Below are 9696 nucleotides of genomic sequence, written 5' to 3'. Positions count from 1 at the left end.
TGAGTTAATAGTTTCAGTATGTTTCTACATCCATTTCATTCACAAAGTGACTAATCAGGATAGGACCTACAGTTTGAAAAGTGAAATCCGAACCACCATTCCCTCTATCTTATTACATATTGCATACATTTATATACATCACCATTCATTTCATTATAAATAATTTATATATGCACCAATTATGTACTTCAAAAATTGTAACTAAACATTCATAAACTTTAAACATATTTTATTTCTTGTAATCATTACAATAAACAACAGTATAATTTTCAAACATTTAATTGCATGAGTTTTTACATTTTCACATTTGGCATGTTCTCTATACTTATCACATTTTTACTTTTCATAATACCACGGTATTTTTCAACAGCGTGAAAGAACGCTTCACACTATCCACTTGTGGACATTCAAGTTCATATGACAAACATTTTCTCTAACTATAACTTATCCACCCATTTTACTTTTTGTGAGGGGGGGATAGAAAGAGCAGTGGACCAACAGTTTTAAACAAAACCTATACTTCACTCACATTAACGGTAGAAAAAGCGACATTAAATTACAAAAGTTACATTTTAAGAATGCTGGTGCGCCAAAGAGGTTCCTTGTTCGAATCCCGAATTAGGTCAAAATGTTATTTGTAAATATCCCTTCATCACATCGTCACTCGTCGTCGCGTTTAGCCAAAAGTAGTAGAAAAAAATAGCATAAAATAAAAAAAAATCTTGGCGCACATCAAAATCAAAAGTCTTAGGTTCGAATCGTAAATGTGCCAGCACCATTTTCTTCAAATTTCTCTGTTTTGCTAAATACAAACATCTATCTCTTTCAAATAACGTTAGGTTCTTGGGTAGTAAAGAAAAATCCTCACTGTAATAGAAACTATTCTATTGTGAATATAATTAACACATATCATCTTCCACGCCACCTCAATACACTTAGTAGTAAACTCCGAAGCAACATCACTAGTTTTCATAGTAATAAAATCATTTTTTGCGCTACACTGTAACTGAAACTATTAAAAATAAAACAAAAAATATTGTTTTTGTTTAAAAATTATCACTTATCTATACAAAACATCCATTACCTTAACACCTATCTCCCCATCTGGTCGCACCATATGTCCGCTCATTCTCTGCAATGCATACCACCAGTTCTTTCAACAGTGAAGACATCTCACAAAGAGTGCAAAGGTTATTGTAGAATACCTGCTCATCTCCTAGCGGATCTCCCTTGAATTCAGGGTGGCTCTGTTGATAGAACTGAAATACATGTAACGTATTCTCTGGTTCCTGGAAATACTGCCTCACACTTCTTATCTTGCTCCATATGCACCGATGACATTCAGATTCAGATCCTTTGCCGCCGCATTTCAAAAAATGGTCCATCTCACAAGAATGTCCATCCTGATTATCCAAACATTCGTAACATCCATTGCAAATCACAGCGTAATCTGGAGTGTAACGCTTCAATGAGTTCCAGAGACAGTACACGTCGACATAATCGTGCGAACATGTACAGAACGTTAAAATTTCCGTAACAATATCATTGTCTACTTCGATGGTGTTCTTCCCTGCCATCATGAATACTCGACTGTGAAAACGTGGGTAATATCCTCGGTCGTTTCATACACACACTACGTCCACTTCCATGGGGTTCACAATTACCATGTTTGCGTCGATGGTCATTTCGCTGAAAAATAAAATCTGGATAAGTCTCAAGGTGGTTATTTTTTAATTTTATAAATTTATTACATATAATACAATTGCTATCAATCATTTCCTCTTCGATATTTCCGTGGAAGTACATACTTTTACATAGTTGACACAATATTATATTCCAAAGCACATAACTTTATGTCAGAAGACCAGATTCCCAAATATCATACCGTTTGGTTGTTGGCTGATTGATTTGGTATTTTAGGTCCATTTTATGGGCAGTAAGGCTAATTGGGACTGGACCTACAATTTAAAATGGGATAAAAAATTGAAACCGCATCGCCACACACGCTTAGAAAAAACTCACAAACATTTCCTCTTCGAAATTACCGTGAAGATACATACATTTACATGGTTGACACAATATTATATTCCGATGCACATAACTTTATGCCAAAAGAACATATTCCCAAATATCCTACCGCTTGCTGAAGTGGTTAGCACAGAACCAGAGATCCAAGGTTCGATTCCTGTTTTTTTTTTTTTTTTTTTGCATTGGGTTTTTTTGTGTTCTTTCATCAATTGCATCATATCATCACTTATCCTCACCGTCGCGGTTACGCATCGGTAGAAAAAGCTACATTGAATTACAAAAGTTATATTTTAAGAATGCTGGCGCGCCAAAGGGGTCCCTTGTTCGAATCCCGAATTAGGCAAAGATGTTATTTGTAAGTATCCCTTCATAACTCATCGTCGCGTTTAGCCAAAAGCGGTAGAAAAAATAACATAAAATAAAAATAGAAAATCTTGGTGCACATCAAAATCAAAAGTCTTAGGTTCGAATCGTAAATGCGCCAGAACAATTTTCTTCAAATGTCTCTGTTTTTCTAAATACAAATATCTATCTCTTTCAAATAATAATAGCTTCTTGGGTAGTAAAAAACATATTTTTCAAATAACGCTAGCTTCTTGGGTAGTAAAAAAATCCTCACTGTAATACAAACTGTTCTATTGTGAATGTAATTAACACATTTCATCTTCCACCGCCCCCCCCTCAATAGTTAACTCCGAAGCAACATCACTTGTTTTCATAGTAATGAAATAATTATATGCACTACACTGTAACTGAATCTATTAAAAATTAAACAAAAAATATTGTTCTTGTTTAAAAATTACTTACCGCTTAGTATTATCAAATACACTTCAAACGAAATAGAAAAGATGATCCGCACGAATAACCTGAAAATAATAAAAAAATATATTAGTGTTTTCCGTACATTGTTCAATTAAATAAAACTAATACATTTAAACAGACTCTCGTATGCAACAAATTTTATTTGAAAATTATTTGCATGCATTGCTACCATTCTTCCTGTCGGTGAAGTTAGCTAGAAAGCATAAAATTCAAAATCGTTAAAATGTCGCACCCCGTGGCCGAGTGGTTAGCATCGCGCTCCGACGCTAGAAGTCCATAAATGGGCATAAATGTTTGTGAGTGTCCATTCATCAATTTTCATCCCCATCATCGCAAATTAGCCAAAAAGCACAAAATAAAATAAAGTAAATCAATCAATCAATGAAAATCAAAATCGTTAAAAATTGTTTGCATCCTATAATGTCAAAAAAAATCTAAATTCGAATCCTATTTTATGTTTGACTCTTGATACTCGATGATACAGTAATAGTGGGGATGTGTCTTGGCGTATAAACCTTGCACACTAGTTATAATCTGCATTTAAAATATATAGATCCAGTCAAAATTAACCTATGCGAGCATAGAATAACCTTAATAAAACGGTTTTCATCTTGTCAACATTCAGTCTCATCGTCGCCATGTATTCAAGGAAATCTTGGTCTAGAAGATATTGCACACTGACTCGTTTTTTCAAGTTAGCAATAACCAATACATAGAAATAATATCAATATATTCACTGCAATATTCACTGAATCGTTAATTTAAAAAAAATAATGTTCGTTTAAAATTTACTTACCGATTTTTTTATTTTCAAATATGGTTCACACAAAGTAGAAGGGCGATTCTGCAGTGTTAATCTGAAAAGAAAAAATAATATTAGTGTTTTCGGTAAATTTTTCAATTCATCTTTGCTCTAAACTAAAATCACAACAAATTTTATTTTGAAAGACATTCAGATGTCTTACTACCATTCTCCGAGACAGTACCTACAAAGCAAAAGGTTAAGAATCATAGCGGTTGGTTAACATCCTAGTGCGCCAAATAATAATAATAATAATAATTCTAAGTTCGCATCTTTGTGGCGTTTCCCACTCGTGAACCCTCACTGCGACTGATGTATTAAAATATCGGTCTAGAAACACAGAGCATTGGTTCGGATCTTAATTTAAAATATAAACCCAGTCCTGATTAACCCATCCGAGCATAAAATAAACTCGAGAAGCCATTTTTAATTTTGTCATCATCATCATCGCAATTAGTCTAATAAAAACTTAATAAAATGCACAAAATTCACATTAAACTTTTATCTCAAATACACAATGCAATATTAAACAGTAAAATTATAACAACTCACTACAGTCTTACCTGGTATTAATTTAGTGATACAAGTCGGCAAATACAGCTTGCGTCTTCTTGAGCTTCTTTCGGAAATGTGGCAGCTGGTGACAATCATCTAATTTTATACTGTTGTCGATACAGTAACTACTTCAACGTCATCGGTGCACAAAATTTTCCGCAAACACATTGTGCTTGTATGTCTCTATTTTTAATCCGACGACACAATCGGAGAAAGTCAATCTTCCGAAATAGTGCGTCTCCCGTTAACACTTCAGGGAATTAACAGACAATCGACATCAAAGTAGAAATTACACTTCCTGCCGATGAACGGTCATAGATCCAAAAAATGTGCCTTTGAAACACCTTCCCGTTGGAAACCAGTAAATATGCTGGAGAAAGGGTGTCACAGTTCCATTCTAGGATTTTCAAAATAACATCGGAAATTTCATTACTTTCAAAATTCAGCACAAAACAACAGTTCCACGGATGATCAGCAATACCATTCTTCCTATATTCTCAATCAGCTCAGATTTCGTTCTCGCCTTCAAACTCACCACTGGGTTCGATTCCCAAACAAAGCATGGCTGTTTTGTGTGAGTATTCTTCCATCAATTAGACTACTATTTTATTCCTTTCTCCCTCTCTCTCTCCCTCTTTCTCAGTTTCATTTTCTCTTTCTCCCTCATATTTCATATTTCTCTCTCTCCCTCTTATTTCCTCTTTATCTCTCTCCCTCTTTCTTATTCCTCTCTCTCTGTTTTGTGTGAATAATCTTCCATCAATTACCACTTATTCAACTCGCTCTCTTCACCCTCTTTCTCATTTCCTCTTCTCTCTCTCTCTCTCTCTCTCTCTCTCTCATCTTTATCCCTTTTTTCTTATGTTCTTATTCTTCGAGTGGTAACAGGCAATCAGAATAAATACCAAAGAACACCTTTCTATCCCACCCCCCCTTTTTTTCAACTCTCTCCCTTTCTCAGGTTCGCCACCTATAATCTTCCGCCTCTTTATTCCCTCTTTCTATCTTTATTCGCTTTCTATCGGTTTTTTTATTCCTTGAGGGTTAAGTCTCAAAACAAACGCCTAAAAACACTTTTCTACCCTTTTTTCCACCAAAAAACACCTTTCTATCCCCTTTTTTCAACTCTCTCTCCCTTTCTCAGGTTCGCCACCTATAATCTTTCGCATCTTTATTCCCTCTTTCTCTCTTTAACCACTTTCTATCGTCTCTTTTATTCTTTGAGGGTTAAATCTCAAAACAAACGCCTAAAAACACTTTTCTACCCTTTTTTTCAACCCTTTCTCTCTCCATCTCTCTCTGTATCTCGGTTTATCTCTCTCTCTCTCTCTCTCTCAATCTCTCTCTCTCTCTCAGTCTCTGTCTTTCTCTCTCTCTCTCTCTCTGTGTGTGTGTGTGTGTTCTCTCATTCTCATTTCCTCTTTCTCTCTCTCTCTCTCTCTCTTCCTATCACTGTCTATTTCTCTCTTCCTCTTTCTCTTTCTTGGGTGTGTGTGTGTGTGTGTGCTCTCTTTCTCATTTCCTCTTTCTCTCTCTCCCTCTCTCTCTCTCTCTCTGTGTGTGTGTGTGTGTGTGTGTGTTTTCTCTTTCTCATTTCCTCTTCCTCCCTCTCTCTCTCTCTCTCTCTCTCTCTCTGTGTGTGTGTCTGTGTGTGTGTGTGTGTGCTTTCTCTCTTTCTCATTTCCTCTTTCTCTCTCTCTCTCTCTCTCCCCTCTCTCTCTCTCTCTGTGTATGTGTGTTCTCTCTTTCTCATATCCTCTTTCTCTTTCTCTTTCTCTCTCTCTCTCTCTTCCTCTTTCTCTCTCTCTCTCTCCCTCTCTCCCTCTCTCTCTTCTCTTCTCTTTCTTTGAGTGGGTGGTGTCAAATCTCTACTGATGTCCATGCTAAACTGACCAAATTGAACATTTGCAGACCATGATCGAGCTTCAGAAAGATACAAAAATCCAGAATGATCTCGAGTTTTAATCCTCCGTATCACGTGCGGCGGAACTGAGTGAAACCTCTATTTAAAATTTTGAATCATTTCGTTACGAGCGCAATAATGGCCGGGAAAGCACTAGGAAACCTTTCTACACAATTCCCAATGAAACGTGTAGGCGTCGGCGCATCTTTTCAGGCGTTCTTTCTGTTATTTACACGCCACTGAATTGACCAGTCCGTCATTATCGGCACTCAGTAACGGGCTCGGAAAATTTTCCTACTGTATATAGCATCCCAGGCATGAATTTGGCGGGAAAAAGTATAAGACGAACGCACATTGTTCTTAATACAAATTATTTGTATGCAGAAACCATTCCAGCACACATACGAAATGTCGGAGTTGTCAAAATAACGATATTGAAAAGTGACAGCATTCTGTTTCTTATATTTGACTCAGTATGTCTACTCGCAAGAGTACCAGAAATAAATTGAATACGCAGGTTTGAGAAGGGAATAAGGCCAAAAAGTAAATTTGTTTGAAATTAAAAAGACCGGTAGGAGTGGTAGGAATTCATTCCCTACTTGAGTATGCCGATTCAATTGAGATTTGAACATTTTAAAAATATTTGGTAAGGTTTTTCGAGTAGTATTTTGAACATTTGGTTGCATTTTCTGCGAGTCAGAGAATGTGACAGAGTTTTGGAACCATTAATTTCTATCTAAACCCATATATATTAGATAGGATATCAACTATTTTGAAAAATTCGTTGAAAATTTCTTCGAAAAATACCGTGATTTTATTAGAAACATTACGTTGATATTTATTAAAAATTAAGTTGAACATCTTTGAGTGGTGAGTTAATTTTTTAATTCATTAATTATATTGCACAATTTTCTTTTTTTTACAATATTATTTTTGTGCATTAGATTCAAGAGTCAATGTTAGTAATTGTATTAGACACTTTCATTTTTATTTATTTATTTATTTTAATAGCTAATAAAAATATCCGAAACGGACACATTTGTATTCATGTATATTTCGCTTTATTGACAGTAAGTGCTTGCTTAATTCTACATCTATTTTCATCAATGAGTCGTGAAAATAATGTTGGTTTTGATGGGGAGGCACTGAGTGACGCGCGGATTCATTTGCACTATTATGAGGGCGAGGATGACGGAAGGTTAAATTACCTCTGGAAGAATGATAAAAACAGCACCAAGTCTACATTTCACAGGTGCAAAACTTTATATACGATTTAAATTTCTCTGCTTGTCGAAGGAAGTAACGAATTAGTCGATGTACACGGCGATATCGATGATTATGCATCACAATGTTATAAAATCAGGGAATTCCTTGCCCAAAACCTTCTCCTGCTGCGGACAAGGTTTTGAGCAAGGATTGCGCCGAGTTTTCTTGAACTTTGCTTATATACGTGAATAACAATGAACATTGTTTTGAAAAACAAAAATGCTAGAAACGTATAAACAAATATAACAATGGAAATGATTGAAAATGTACACAAGCAGTCTCCTCGTGAACAAGGTTTCATTCTTGATTGTACATTATTGCTGTTGAATGGTAACCCGAAAATAATTGTAGACAATACTGGACACACTGAACATTCTCAACTATAACCAACACATTTGCATCCTATATCCACTGTTGGAGAAACAGGTATAAAAGAAAAAAATCAGTCATCTACCTTTAACAAACTTCTCAGTTTGACACTCCTTGTTCAATCGTTTCAGAGCTCATCCCCTATCTTAAGCAATTTATTCTCAATTTCCTAAGCCAACTTGTAAAGTGGGATGGGCAAATATTTTCCTTTCTTTCTCGAATTGTCCTAGACACTTTTTCATTCTTTTCTTCTATTTCATTCATAATACTTGCACCTGTGCTCTGTTAATATAATGTAAGCTAGAACCGATATTCCAGCAATCAATTTTCAATTCTCAGCTATTTATAAGAAAATACGTTTTCATTTACATTGAACACTTACTAACGTATGGGTAGTTTAATTGCATGTTTGATTCAGTGTTTTATAAACTAATATTGTACACCAGTACTTTAGATTATCTTGGTAAATGAAATATAAGAAAAAATCACTCTCACATATACTTCTCCGCGCCAACTCCTCGACCGCTTCCTTCCCTTTGTGTACCGGACTGAGTCTATTATTTCAGAAAGGGGTGTTTCGATGCCTTTTGCTTCTTTCTTCCCAGAATGTTCTGTAAACAATCTGTTACAGATGCCCTCTCCCAGATGAGACATTAGATGGACTGATCAAGGAGAGGTAATGTCTTTTAGAGTCTATTCATCTCCTTGATTTTTTTTTAAATCCTCGTATATATATTTTTCACACTCACATTGCAGTTATCATTTTTTTTAAATACACATAACGATATCGATATTCCTTTATATGTAGCACAAAAATATTTGTAAGGTATGATTTTCAGTTACTAAATGTGTATATAATAATTTAATTACAATGATTTCAGGTGAATTCACGACATTAGAAATTTAAATATTTACTCTTGAATTCACACATAAGCACCATGTGTATTCATTCATCTAAGCACTATTAACATTCTACGCAAACTTTCCAATATATATATTATCATAGTTCACCTATCTTTATACCTTACATAAAATAAACTTTCAATCATTATCACTATACGGTCTATCAATCTAGTACAAGTAACATTAATCAATCACATTTACTCTTGGAGGTTTTCGAATTTTTTCAACTGGCTTACATAAATTTCTCTCTTACAGTTACTACAATTCCATAATTTTAAATTTTCCACATGTTGAGATTCAAGTACCTCTCCAGAGCAACAATCAAGTAAATCAAAACTTCCAGAATTAATTTGATTTTTACACAAATAAGGACCCTTATAAAGTAAACAATATTTTGCTATAACTTTATTAATTAAAGAACTCTGATTTCTAGCCTTCAGGAACACCAGGTCCCCTTCTTGAATTTCCCTTCTACCTTTCTCTTCATTTGCTTTCTTCTTCATATCCTTTTCCCTAATTGTTCTGGTCCTTGATTCCACCATTATCAGCCGTTTCTCCAATTCTTCTGGAATTTCTTCTAATTTTAAAGCAACTTTCAGTGGGTTATCTATTTGTTCATTAAGATGAATTGTGACTGGCGCTTCGCCTAAAGTGTCATTGATAGAATAATTTAGTAAATTTACAACTTTCGCCACCTGTTTAGGCCAATCTTCGTGAGCTTCATTGCAAAGAAGTCGCATTAATCTATTAATTTCTTGATGGATTCTCTCCACGAGATTAGTCTGCGGATGGTAGCTATTACAGTAATAAACCTCTACTCCAAAACTGTTCATTTTCTCCTTAAATTGTTTACTAATAAAACAAGGCCCTCGATCGCAGATGATTCTCTTAGGTATCCCTAGGTGCACAAAATAGTTATTTACAAGTTTTTCCAGCACCCTCTCAGTTGTTGCAGCTGTCATAGCATATGCTACTAAATATCTTGAAAAACCATCCAACACCGTTAGAAGAAAATTTTCTCTCCGGCAAACTCTAGGTAAAGGTCCTT

This window comes from Lepisma saccharinum, chromosome 2 (genome assembly GCF_977018435.1).
Source record: "Lepisma saccharinum chromosome 2, izLepSacc3.1, whole genome shotgun sequence".
Taxonomy (NCBI): domain Eukaryota; kingdom Metazoa; phylum Arthropoda; class Insecta; order Zygentoma; family Lepismatidae; genus Lepisma; species Lepisma saccharinum.
Note: the sequence above shows the minus strand (reverse complement) of the source record.